We start from the raw sequence: 13,131 nt of genomic DNA on the forward strand, positions 1-13,131 counted from the left end.
ACTGCATAGATAAGGTGACTTTAAGAGTGCAAGATCACTGCAAAGATAAGGACATAAAGACCAAGTGGGGGAAGTGTGAAATGTTCTCCCCAGGCTGCTCAGCTAGTTAGCTGCGGAGCTGGGACAGCCCAGGAGTTCAAACTCTCAGACGATGCTCTCTTTCTGGGCTATGAGTTGCCTAACTCCACACTCCTCAAATTCATTAAGGCCGGACGTGTGGACCTTCGCTAATGTGCAAGTCTGGATTAATGTCAGTGTCTTGAAATCCTCGTGTGACAACGTGAATTTTGTTTCAGGCATTGTCCTTGGTAACTAACAAATACCATGCTTGGTTGTTTTGTGGATTGGGCTGGCATGAAAAATAATTCCAAAAATGCTTGAATTTGCCCAGTGTCGTTGATTAGTGTTGCTTTAGGAAAGGAAATCCAGTATTAGCCCCAGTAAGGGGAAGAAACTGCAACACTTTCTCTCTAGTCAAATGCATAAGGTATATACATAGCATACTTACCAAAGAAAGGGACTAATTTCCAATCAGCATACAAGCTAGAATGTTATTAATCCCATATAGGTTGCCTTGGTTCAAAGCCTTCACACTTACCTTTGGAGCCAGTTTATGGGTCCCCGTAGAGAGCCAGGCTCTCTGTTTACCGTTCAACAGCAATATGTTGAACATCTGGGTCCCAGGCACTGGGCAGGGTGCTGGGAATACACTGGGTAGCAAATAGGCACACGTGTACTTTAAGAGTGACCTCTTCACTTAAAGAAATGTCTTCTCTAGGTTTGAATGCCATCTTAATCATCAGGTTTGGTTCTGAAAGATATTTTTGACTGCTTTCTAAAATTAAGCTCCTCTCCAAAGGATAGAGAATGAATTCACTGATTGAAACTACCCAGAAAAAAAATGTAGCTTAGACAAAGGCAATCTCAAAAGAGGAATTCCCAAGACATTTTAAGCAATGGCCACGCAACCTCCCAAGGAGACGGTTAAATAAGAAACATGTATTGGGAAGCGGCATTTATTTAAAATGCAAAGGCACATTTTCATGAGAACAAGGTTTTGACTTCTGGAAGCCAGCCACCTCTCAAAGCAAGATGACCAAACAGTCTGAACCAACTCAGATCTATTGGTTGCTGTCTACTGGCCATGAGCCCTTAGGCTAAGACTGTCCCGGGCATCCACATCTGACAGCACCTGCCTGCGGAATCTCCAAATCAAGGCAAATTACAAGACTGACAGAGCTTAGAAACAAACCCGCTTATTTACACGGGTTCCCCTGTTGCCAAGGATATTTCATTGATCAAAGATAAGTGTTATCATTTGAGTTTACAGGTTCTCACAAAGAGCTCATTCTATATGTTTTCTATTTTATACAGACCTTTCTCATTTACCCTCTCCCTCGAGACCATGCCCCGACTCTTGTGGTAGGCATTAAAAATTCCCATTGTATGGACAGACAAACTAAGGTTGGGTTAAATGGCTTGCCAAAAGCATACAGCTACAGCGGGCCACTGATGGGGCTTGAGACCAGGTCTTGCAGTTCCTCCTCCATCAGACACAGAGGCCTAAACTCCTGCAGAAACGTGTGATGGCTTGTGCAAGCAGTGGGTCCCAGCCTGGCCAAACATTAGACCTCACCCGGGTGTGGCTAGATGTTGCCAAGGACATGAGGCTTGGAGTCCCCACCCAGGTCCATTCAAGGAGAATCTCTGGGTGTGGGGCCTGGGCACCAGTATTCCTGGAGTTCTCCAGGTGGCTGCAATGGGCAAAACTGAAATCATTCTGTTAGTAATCCGGATCTGCTTCCTTCTTTCTCAAGGACCTGCTTTCCAGTTGTCTTTTTTCAATAATAATGTTCTATTTCTCAAGTATAGGAATAATACTTATTTGTAGAAATTTTAGAAGAAAGGTAGGACGAAGAAAAAAATCGCCAAGAGATCCATTGTTAATATTTTGATGTATTCTCCTCTAATCTTTGTATATATCTACTTACAAATTTTGGTAATATATACTAATATTTTCTTTTGATTTCATATGGTAAATAGTTTCCAATGTTGCCAAATAGTTTTCAAAAACACTATTTTAATGTGAAAGCAGACAAGATTTTTAAATATACTGTCCCCAACATTAATAGTGATTAACATTGGACTAAATAAACACTTAAGAAAATAAAATAAAATTAGTAAAATCATTATAATGGCTGCATAATAATTTAATGGGCTCACCTCCTATAAATCAATCAATCTTTAATATAGGACACTTAGATTGTTTCTAGTTTTCTGTCGTTATAAGTAAGTCTTCTATGAAGATCCTTGTACCTACATTTCTGTGCACCACTTTCTTAGAAGTGAAATTAATGAGCTGGAGGGTATAAACCTTATGAAGTTTGTTGATAAACATTGCTGAATTGCTTCCCAAAAGGGCACATGAATTGCTGGTCCCCTCGGTGTAAAGAGAATTGGGAAAGAGAATTGTTACAGTCTTTGCAAAATTAAGTATTTTCATTCTGTGATCCGTCAGTTTGCTATGATTATTAATGAGGCTGGACTTTTTATATCTTTATTGGTCATTTGTATTTCTTCTTTTGTGAATGTTCGTGTCCTTTGCCTTCCCCTGCCTTTTGGGTGTTTATCTTTTTTCTTACATATGAAGCATACTAAGTATATAACACTTTTCCTTTCATTTGTTTTGTAAATGTTTTCCCTAAATTTATCATTTAATTTGGGTTGTTGACATACACAAGAGCTTATTGATTTTATGCTCAGAAAAACCTTCAGACTGTTTGATCAGGTAAATAGTTACCAACAGTTTCTTCTACAAGTCTCAATGAATAAAAGCCTGCTTACATAGGAGCAGTTTTTCTGGTTAAGCAGGATTTTATTGGTCTGGACTAAGAAAACCAGTCCATCTCCTACAGGAACCTGACTTGAAATTATCAAAACTATAATACTTTTTAGTTTACATTCTTTGAACTACCCCACTGGATACATGATAATGTAAAAAACATGTTGGTTGTTCCCATCTTTGTAGGGCAAAACATTTAAATTTTTTTAATGTTTATTTATTTGAGAGAGAGAGAGCCAGAGACAGAGCACAAGCAGGGGAGGGGTAGAGAGAAAGGGAGACACAGAATCTGAAGCAGGCTCCAGGCTCTGAGCTGTTGGCACAGAGCCGGACGTGGGGGTCGAACCCGCAAACTGCGAGATCATGACCTGTAGTTGGAGGTTTAACCTACTGAGCCACCCAGGTGCCTCAGTAGGTCAAAATATTTAAAAGCAAACAGTATGCATAGCCTCTCGCAAAAGACTGCCCCACCCACAAATTAACAAAGTCCGCTTTCTCTCTGATTTCAGAAATAGGGTAGGTTTTAGGAGGGTACCCCTGGGCCCTAGGTGGAGACTTTCTTTCAACTCAAGCCTCTCCTAGTCTCACGCCTTGGGGACAGACTCTAAACCCGAGCAGGGTTGCTCTGGAATGTAATATCTGGTAGATACTTACACTAAAAAATTTTATGTTGCTTCTCTGACCTTCAAATTTAACTTGGATGCCCTGTATTTTTGTTTGCTAAATCTGACATCCCTGATCCTGAGGTTTCCTTTCAGTGGTGATGTTGGGGTCTGCGTCCCAGGCGTGCCCACAGGAAGCAGTACACAGACGTCGCACAACTGGTAGATCACATAAAGGTGTTTACCTGCCTCCCTCCAAAGAGGCTCTCATGGCCAAGGGGCAGCCTCTTCCCTGGGCCCCAGGGATACTTTCTAAGAAACCCACTGCATTGACTTTTCTGTACCAATCAGCATGTACTTAGAAACCTAAGCTCTTCACCCAGGCCTTGTGGGCTGCTCCCAGGCTTCCTGCACGTCATGGTTCCTCTTCCTCCTTTTTCTAGCAGCTGTGAGGTTCTTCTTGGGCTGGTGGATCCAGGCAGGCCCAGGTAAGTGCCCATCATTGCCTCACTCAGGTGTCCTTAGCCCACTACACGTTTTTGTTTGAGTGGCCAATCTGTTCCTTGTGGCCTCTTTCTGCCTTGACACCTGTTTTCTGTCTTACGGACTCTTGCTTCACTATAAATAATTAGATTGCTTTCCAAAAGTTGGATGCTCAAATTCATGTTTTATTGTGGTTTGAAGTGGCCAAATGACAGGTGGATGTGGGTCATGGCCTAGTCATGCCTCCATTAGGACAACCCTAAAGAATGGCAAGAAGAGGGAGGCATCAGCTCATACCCCCTCCCTGGCTTAGCAGATAAATAGTACAGTGTTGGCAATCCAGAATACTTCCCCAGGAACAGTGCCAGAGTGACCTCGAGTGACTCAGTCCGTTAGTGCAGGTGTTCCCAAGATCGCCTCTCCCGCTCCATGGGGCACGGCTGCGTCCTTTTTACCTCTGGCCATTTATCTCCAAAGACTTCTAACGCAGAGCTTCTCAATTTTGAGGGTGCCTAGGAATCACCTGGAAGTCTTGTTAGACTGCAGACACTGAATGAGCAGCTCTGGGGCCTACTGAGAGTCTGCCCTCTTGACAAACTCATCGCACCGCTGCTGTAGGTCCACGGATCACACTTTGAGTGGCAAGCGTCTGAAGCTTTTCCTGATTGGCTGCAGGATGGCCCAGGCGCCTGGTCTTTTCAATTCCAGGGCTTTGGCGAAACCGCCAGGCCCAGGAGGTCGGAATCCAAGGCAATGTGATCCACGTCTGTGAGAAAGACAACCGCAGGGAGAGGGCAAGGAGGTAAGCAGGAGTGAGAGCCGGGGAGCCGCGGGAAGCCTGAGAGAGGGGACAAGTTCTGGACAGTTTAGAGTGGAGGTGGCAGGCCCTAGGGCTGCTTGAATATGTAGGGAAGGAGGTGTTTGGAGAGCTGTCGTCTCCAGCTGGGGAGGCTGAGGAAGGTCTCCTGCTCCGTGCCAAGCCCGGTGCCTGGGCACCTACACATCATTGCCTCCATTCTCTTAGGTAATACATAATATCCTTATTTTTTTTTTTCAACGTTTATTTATTTTTGGGACAGAGAGAGACAGAGCATGAACGGGGGAGGGGCAGAGAGAGAGGGAGACACAGAATCGGAAACAGGCTCCGGGCTCTGAGCCATCAGCCCAGAGCCCGACGAGGGGCTCGAACTCACGGACCGCGAGATCGTGACCTGGCTGAAGTCGGACGCTTAACCGACTGCGCCACCCAGGCGCCCCCATAATATCCTTATTGATTACTGTATAAATTTTAACTTTGGTTGCCATGGCTATTTATAGTTAAAATATTGTAAGACCCTTTCTCTGTGAAGGGGGCAGAGCAATCAGGGGATGGGATGGCTTAGAAGGAGGAGACCATCTGAGCGTCTGCTACATACAAGGTCCGAGATAGGACATTGCCACAGTGTGGCTCATTTGATGCTCTGCAGAGGAACCTGCAAAGGAGCTAGCGTAAGTCCCATTTTTACAGATGAGAAGGAGGCTGGGTGAGGGAAATCACCTTGCCCACAGTCACAAACCAGAACCTAGAGGAGTGGAAATGGAGCCCAGGCACCCGGAGGGAGCATCTCAGTGTTTGGGGAAAGGGAAGGTATTGTGTGTGTGGGGGGGGGGGGGGTGCACAATGGCCAAGTGGAATGATGGGCGCTCTGAGGATTGGTCCCCTTGCACTGCACAGTTCCCGCAAATGGGGCTTGACCCTCACCCACAAAGGATTTGGGGAAGGGGGAGCCTCGAGGATGAAAGGGGTGATCTCCAGTTCAGGTCTCAGATAGGACAGCGAGCAGGCTCCTGTCCAGCAGAGATGGAATGGGAACAACATATGGAAACAAGATAATGGGACAAACAGGGTGATGATGAAGAAGCCTTTTAGGGATGCTCAGCTCTTTTTAGGAAGCCTTTGCATCACTCTGGCTGGATTCTTAAGATTTGTAGCTCAGGAATTTCATGATTTTTATACTGCACATGTTTTCTGTGGTCTCATCTCCCCAACTCTACATGGTTTTGTTTGTTTGTTTGTTTTTGTTTTTTAGTAAGTCCTTTTAAAAAGGCTGACCTTGTTGGAGGATTTGATGTTTAAGTTTAACCAGGAGGTAGATAATAAGATCTTGGTCCAGCCAATTTCCCCCACCCCTGAACCTCAAGTCCCCATATATGCTGCTTCTTGGGTCTCTGGGCATGTCCCACATGTGCCTCAAATGGACATGTCCTTGCTAACTTCATTCAGCCACCTGCTCTTCCTCTGGGCCCCTTGGTGCTACCATCCACCCTGTTGCTCTTCCAGAAACCTCCTCTGTGTGCCCTCATATAATTGATCCCCATCCTGTTGACGTGAGTCACTAAATCTGTCTCCAATACATCTCTGCATCCCCAGCCCACAACCCTAATGGAGACCACCATGATTTTTTTTCTCACCTGGGTTTCTGCAACAGCCTTCCAGCTGGTTTCTCTGCCTCCATGCTGGGACTCTAATACATCCCCCATACCGCAGCCAGCACTGAGCAAGATGTGGTCCCTGTCCACAGCACAGTAGATGGGACAAATCTACTAAATCTACTAATGATGTGATTGGCAGGTTCAGTCTCGAGAGACCATCAAAGGCTTCCTGGAGTGTCACCCGAGTTTAGCCAGGAAGGATGAGTGGGAGTGAAATGGCAAGAAGGCAGGAAATGCTTCTGCCGAAGCTGTGCTGTTTCAGAACTTTCCTTTAGCTGTCAGGCCCCTGGTGACACATACACCCCAAGTCCTTTCCTCTGCTGGATTCTGTCTCAATTTACAAATTAATGTCTACTGAGTTTGCCCCACTGCCACTCATCCCTTCCACCAGGCTCCCCTCGGGTCAGATTTCTTCCACCCTGGTCTAAATTTCTGAATCTAGTTCTCTAGTGGGAGGAATGACAACCAATCGAATGGGAATTTCAAGTATATGTCCCCAGGAGGCAGAAGCCTCCATGCCTGCCCTCATGAAATGGGCAGAACTGATCGCATTTACACCTACCTTACAGACCCCACATCCCCGTCACATGCACACACTATTCCCTGTGTGTTAGTGATGAGTGCTGCTAACCAAATACTTTGGCTTCTGCTTCTAGGCACATGGCAGCATTGTACCTACTGCACTTCCCCAACCCCTCATGACTTGCTTTGGCCCGTGAAATGAGAGCAGAAGTGACTTGTATTACTTCCGGATGAACACTTGGAGAATTAGTGCTTGATTTGCCCCGTCCTCGCTTCCTGCCTTCAGGGTCGAGGAGGCAGCATGTCCAGCTCCAGCTGCCTGCGTCCCTGGGTGGCTGTGGGAAACAGAGCTCCTCTTGACCCACAGTGGACACATTTCATGATCGAGGAATAAACTTTTATGTCAAACCATTGTGACCTGGGGATTATTTGTTATTACCTCAAAGCCAAACTGACCCTGACTGATACATCCCATCAAATCAAGGTCTGGGTCGGGGAGCACCGAGGTCTTTATCCCTGTTGGGTATTCAACAACCTGAGTCTCAGAGCCAAAGTTTCCCACCCTTCTGCCCAGCCCCCTTAAGTTGGAAGATTTCCAGGTTATTTCATCTCTTTCCCATCATGATGAGGATCCATGCATTCTCCTTGCGAGTTATTTAGTCTATTTGATTCCACCTAAATTCAAAATGAAGTCACAGAAATAAAACGTGAAAGCATTTGCAGAGCTACTCAAAAACCTAGTCTAGATATCCTACACATGTCACACTGACCCATGCATGTCCAAAGCAATCCAGTAATGCATCTCCCTTTCCCCAAGAGCAAAATGCCAGCGTCTGCCCCATATCAGCCCTGGCACCGGTAGGCTAATTTCAGAGGCCCTCGATCGTAGGCCCAGTTCTGCCACTTAGTAGTGAATGACCTTGGACAAATTACCTCTCTGAGTCCCAGTTCCCTTATCTGTAAAATGGTGATAATAATAATAAAGGCTGTGTCACAGAAAGAAAAGGAAAGTAACATTTGCATTTGGCGTGTTAGCCACTCTGCAGACAGAACCATAAGGTACGTGAAAGCGCTTTGAAAAGGGAAAGCTCTATGCAAACATTAGCTGATAATATTTTTAACCAATACATGACCAAAGAAGAAACACATCCCAAAGCAAATAAACTTCCTTTAATCTTCAAAACCGAGCCCAGGAGTGGATGGACGTGGCTGTGTATTTACAGTTCTGCAAAAGGTTCCGCAGTACGAAGCTGCTTCTTCAAGTAGGGCAAATTGCTTATTAGCTAAAGAGAAGGAGCAGGATCAAACATCTCAGAGGAGGTTAGTCACATGCGATCATTTACAGGTTCGGCAAACGACCAACAAGCAGCGTTGATTCCACCAAGTGACTTCCAGAAGAACTACGCGGGCACTTCCAACTCAACTTCCTGTGCTCGTTGCCCGCCTGCTCGTGCTGAATCGACCGCAGTTCCTTAGTGGAGCTGGAAGTCCTTATTTCCCAGCCCCACCTCCATCCCCAAAGGGAAACGCCCCCTGCCAACCTCGCAGTGCTGGCCGTCCACTGGGCTTGTTTCCTTCGCGACGGGATTTCCCTTTCTAACCCTTGGGGCAGCTGCAGCAGCCAGGTCCTGACCTCACCGGAGCAGTGGCCTAAAAAGGCTCAGTCTTCGGTCGCTGGGGGTGGGGCCCGCCACGCTGCTTAATAAAAAGAAGCCTCTCTCGCTTTACCTCCTCTAAGCGCCTCGGGCCTGATCCTGGCCGCCGCCTGGGCGCTGAACTTGCTTCTCAACCGCTTCTACTAGTCCAGTGCTTCCCAAACTTGATCGTGCATCACCCCAAGGGCTTGTTACAACAGAGCGCCGGCCCCACCTCCAGAGTTTCTGCTAGAGTAGGTTTGGGGTGGGGCCCCAGAGCTTGCATTTCTAACAAGTTCCCAGGTGTTGGTGATACTGCATCTGGGGACCACAGTTAGCCAACCACTGCCTCTAGCTCAATGCTTCTGCCAGAGAGAGAGAGGCCCGCTGGGCACCTCCGCCACCGTCCCAGCTGCTCTCCCGCCCTGCGTGCTGTGTGAGGAAGGAACAACCCGGGCAGCACAGGGGGCTGCAGACCCAACACGGCAGGCTGGAAAAAACCAAACAAAACAAAAACCCTGGAAGCCTGTGGGTCTTCGGTGTCACCGGGATGTCATTGATCAGGTTCTACTGACCTCATTTTTTCATTCAGCACATATTGATTGAATGCTAAGTCTAGGGTTACCAAGGTGAAAAGACAAGGTCCCAGCCCTCCAGGAGCTCATAGTAACAGGGAGGGAAATGTGCAAACAATTACAATGCTGATAAGATAACTGTTGTAAGGGGGGGGGGCATCAAACTTCTGTGGGGAGTAGGTGGAGCTCTGGAATCCGAGGAGCTGGGAGAAGTTTCATGGAAGAAATGGCATTTATGCCCAGACCTGCAGGATGGGTGGGAATTTGGCAGGTAGAAGGAGTAGCTGGAACCCCGGGGGTGGGGGTGGGGGGAGTGGGAAGGGGTTTCCCCAGGCACAGGGAATGAGCAAACAGACACTGTCCAAGTGCAGGGTTCCAGAGGGAGAAGCAGTCCGGAAAATGACTGGCAGGTGTTGGGCTGGGCCTGGTTTCCCTCCCACCTCTCTGGCTGCTCCTTCTCAGTCTCTTTTGCTGATCCCCTGTCAACTGCTCTTCCTCATGAGCTGGTGTTCCCTGGGGCTCTGTCCTGGCTGCCTTTTCCTCCCACTTTCCCTGTCCACTACCGATGAGCTCCTCCACACCTGAGGCCTCACTTACACTCTACTCAGCAATGGGGTTCACGTGTGTGTGTTTCCAGCCCAGCCCTCACCCCCTCAGCTCCACATGGATGGCTCCAGGTATCTTTCCTCCCATACTCTGTATTGGTGAATGGCACCAGCATTCATCCAGTTAACTAAGCCAGAGGACTTTGTGAAACAACCCTCTCAGGTAGCTGGTGAAGAGTTATTTGGCACAGTAAATTGCTCAGAATACAGAAAGATGCCAGGCTCAAATTCTGAGTCTGCCATTTTTTTTAAGTTTATTTATTTATTTTAAGAGAAAGAGAGAGAGGGAGAGAGGGAGGGGCAGAGAGAGAGAGGGGAGAGAGAATCCCAAGCAGGCTCCGTGCTGTCAGCGCAGGTCCCAACTCGGGGCTCGATCTGGGGAGCCGTGAGACAAAATCAAGAGTCGGATGCCCAACCAACTGAGCCACCCAGACACCCCCGGAATCTACCATTTACTAGCTGAGTGACCTTGGGCAAGTTACTTAATCTCTGTTTCTTTATCTGTAAAATGAGTTTAATGATAATACCTAGTTCACAAGGTTGTTCTATGGATGAAACAATAACAGTTGTCATTTATTATTCCCTACGAAGAAACAAAAAAACTAACTGATCACAAGTAGTGCTGTCCAGAAAGCCCTAGGCCAAGTACTTTATTTACTTGGATTGTCTCAGAAATGGTGAGTACCTTGTCCAAGGTCACTCTGCTAGCAAATGGCACAGCCAGGTCTGGAACCCAGAATTCTCTGTCCCTAAGCCACCTTCTTCAACCCAATTGTCACACGGTCTGTCTGGAGATTGTATAACAAATGGGGAAATGCTCATGTAATAACGTTAGTGAAAAGAGGGCAGAAAATTGTGTAATCAGTGTGCATACAACTGTTATAAAATTTAAAAAAGGAAACCGATCTACAAATAGAAAAGGCTAGAAAGAATTACAGAGAATGGTTAAACATGGTTGTATTTTGGTGATGTCTGTCTTCTAATTCTCTGTATTTTCTACATTTTCTTTAATATATATAATTTTATTAAAACAAAATTACTTAAAACATTAAACATTCATTACAGTGACAATTGCAAGTCCACAACCTGTTCTCATGTTTGATTGAAAATTACACTAAGTATCTCTTCTCAGTTCTAGACTTACTTCCCTGAACAGAAACTCTTTAGTCCTCTGTAACACGGGAGTAGGAAGTAGGTATTGCAGCCATATTCCCCACCCACCCACAACTGACAACCTGGCCACTGGAGCAGACTGTCAAAATAAGGCCTGGGAGGAGGAGGGAAGTTCCAGGCAGAACCCCGGCTTCTCCTACCGCCTAAGGGCTTTCTGGACAGCGCTACTTGAGATCAGTTACTTTTTTTGTTTCTTCTAAATAGCCGGCCGAATGCTCTTTTTCCAGTTCTGGCTGAGTTGTTAGCTTCAGCCGGGCAGGGATGCCTGCCAGGTACCTGGCTCTGTGAGCACCGCCCAAACTGGTCAGGCCAGTCCGCCCCATGGCTGTTTCTGCCAGAACTTGCCCGCGCGCGCGAGTGTGTGTGTGTGTGTGTGTGTGTGTGTGTGTGTGTGTATGTTAGAGACCCACCCTTCTCTCCAGCAACCCAGGTAGGTGGAAGGCAGCTGCGGGCACCAGCCTGGCAGTCAGGCCAGATGGGTGGAGCTGAATTAATCTAACCTGGAATTTCAACTTGGCCTGCACAACAGGTGAGGGGAAAAAAAAAAAAAAAGCAGCAGAGTGAACGGGCAGTTTGGCAACTTGGAAATATTCTTGTGCCTTGTCCCTTGTCCCCTGCCTGGAAAATAGCCCGGGGTGACTTCTCAAAGTGTCTGCACCGGGTAATGGGGCTTGGTTGCACCACGGCCCCCTTCATAGGCTCACCGAGCCCCTCCTGAACGCTGTCCTCCTCCGTTACCCTCCGCGACGCGCCCGTTCCCCCTCCTCTGGGAGGCAGGGCGGGGGTATCGGATTAGTCTTTGTTTTCGACGCGAAAGAGCCGAGCGCGGCGCGGGGGAGGCTCGCGATGGCAGGGCCCTGGGGTCCGCCTGAGTACGGCGCTCGGCCGTGACCCCTGCGAGGGTGTCCCGTGGCCGGCCCGCAGCCTCTGCCCCCGGGTACCCTTTCCTTGCCGGCCAGGCTGACTCGGTACGCAAACGCGCGACGTCCCCCATTGTCCTGCCTCGGAATAAGCGAGCGGCAGCAGGGAGAGGGGGGTCAGTCAGGCCCGGAGCTCAGGGCCCCCGGGGGCTCCGGGGCCGTCCCAGACCTCTCGGGCCCGCAGGGAGCGGCAGGAAGTGGGGACACCGGGGCCGGCTCGGCCGAGGGCCTAGGCTAGGAGGTCCGCGTGCCCCACCCCGCGCGGCCCGCCTGGGCTGCAGAAGCGCGGGAGGGCGGGGGCCACTAGCCTGAAGGGGGCGGCAGGGTCCTGGGAGGGCCGACGCGGGGGTGGGGAGGTACTGCAGGTGCAAAGGCGCGGCGGCCGAGCCGGGCCCGGCCACCACCCGCTTGCAGGCTGCTCGCTCCGTCCCCTCCCCCTTCGCGGGAACTCCCCCCTCACGCAGCCCCCGGCCCGGTGGAGGGGGCGGCGGGGCCGGCGGGGCTCGGCGGGGCCGCACGTGCGCGCCCTCCCGGGCGGGGGAGTCCCCGGGCGAGCACGTGCCGCGGCGCGCGGGGGGCGGGGAGTCCCGCGGACGCCTTCATTGCTGCTGCTGCCGCCGCGGCCGCCGCTGCCTCTTCCTTCCTCCTGCGCCGTCCCCTCCTCGGCCCGGGCGGGGGGCTCCGCGCGCCCAGCTCGGCCCGGCCAGGCGCTCCGTGAGGCGGGCGCCCCAGGCGGCGGCGGCGGCCGCGACGGTGGTGGCGGCGGCAGCGCGGGCCGGGAAACTTTGCCCCTTTGTGCGCTCCGCCCCGGAGGCGGCGGGCAGGTCGGTGCAGTCGGTGCCTTTCCGGCTCCGGGGTGGGGGAGGGGAGGCGTGGGGGGCCCTGCCCGGAGGGGGGGGTGTGGGGGAATGGGGGAGGGGCCGGCCCGGGGGCCGGCCGGGGGGGCCGCTACTTTGTTGCGGGGGACGGGGCGGGGGTGCTACGGGTCATAGTGTAGCGGAGCCGGGCGGGGGCGGCGGGGCGGGGCGGGGGCTGCGGAGCCGCCAGAGCCGAGCGGCCGAGGCCCCAGAACAAAGGAGCCCGAGCGGCGGCGCGCGCGCGGCCCGGCCCGAGCTGGAGCGCGCCCCCCTCCCCGCGCCCCCTTGTCGGAGCGGGCCGCCCTCCCCAGTCTGGCCGGCGGGCGGGGGGCGCGGCGGGGCGGCCGGCGCGGGCTACCCCGGGCGCGCCCCTGTCCAGGCCGCTTCCGTGCCGGGGGCGCTCGGGCAGCCCCGCCGACTGAAGCTCTCAGCAAACTTTATTTTGA

The 13,131-nt window shown here is 50.5% G+C and overlaps 1 protein-coding gene across 2 annotated transcripts in view; it reads left to right on the forward strand.

The window, feature by feature from the left end:
• The first annotated feature begins 11,386 nt into the window (after positions 1 to 11,386).
• The window catches only part of TET3 (tet methylcytosine dioxygenase 3), a 100,500-nt gene continuing 98,755 nt past the window's right edge, over positions 11,387 to 13,131 (forward strand). The window contains exon 1 of one of the 2 annotated variants that reach the window (XM_030310882.1): positions 11,387 to 11,437. The gene's annotated coding sequence lies outside the window, so the exon portion shown is untranslated. Of the gene's footprint in view, positions 11,438 to 12,562; positions 12,653 to 13,131 lie in introns of those variants that run through there. The other variant, XM_030310881.1, reaches the window with a different exon arrangement.

The sequence above is a fragment of the Lynx canadensis genome, chromosome A3, assembly GCF_007474595.2.
Source record: "Lynx canadensis isolate LIC74 chromosome A3, mLynCan4.pri.v2, whole genome shotgun sequence".
Lineage (NCBI taxonomy): Eukaryota > Metazoa > Chordata > Mammalia > Carnivora > Felidae > Lynx > Lynx canadensis.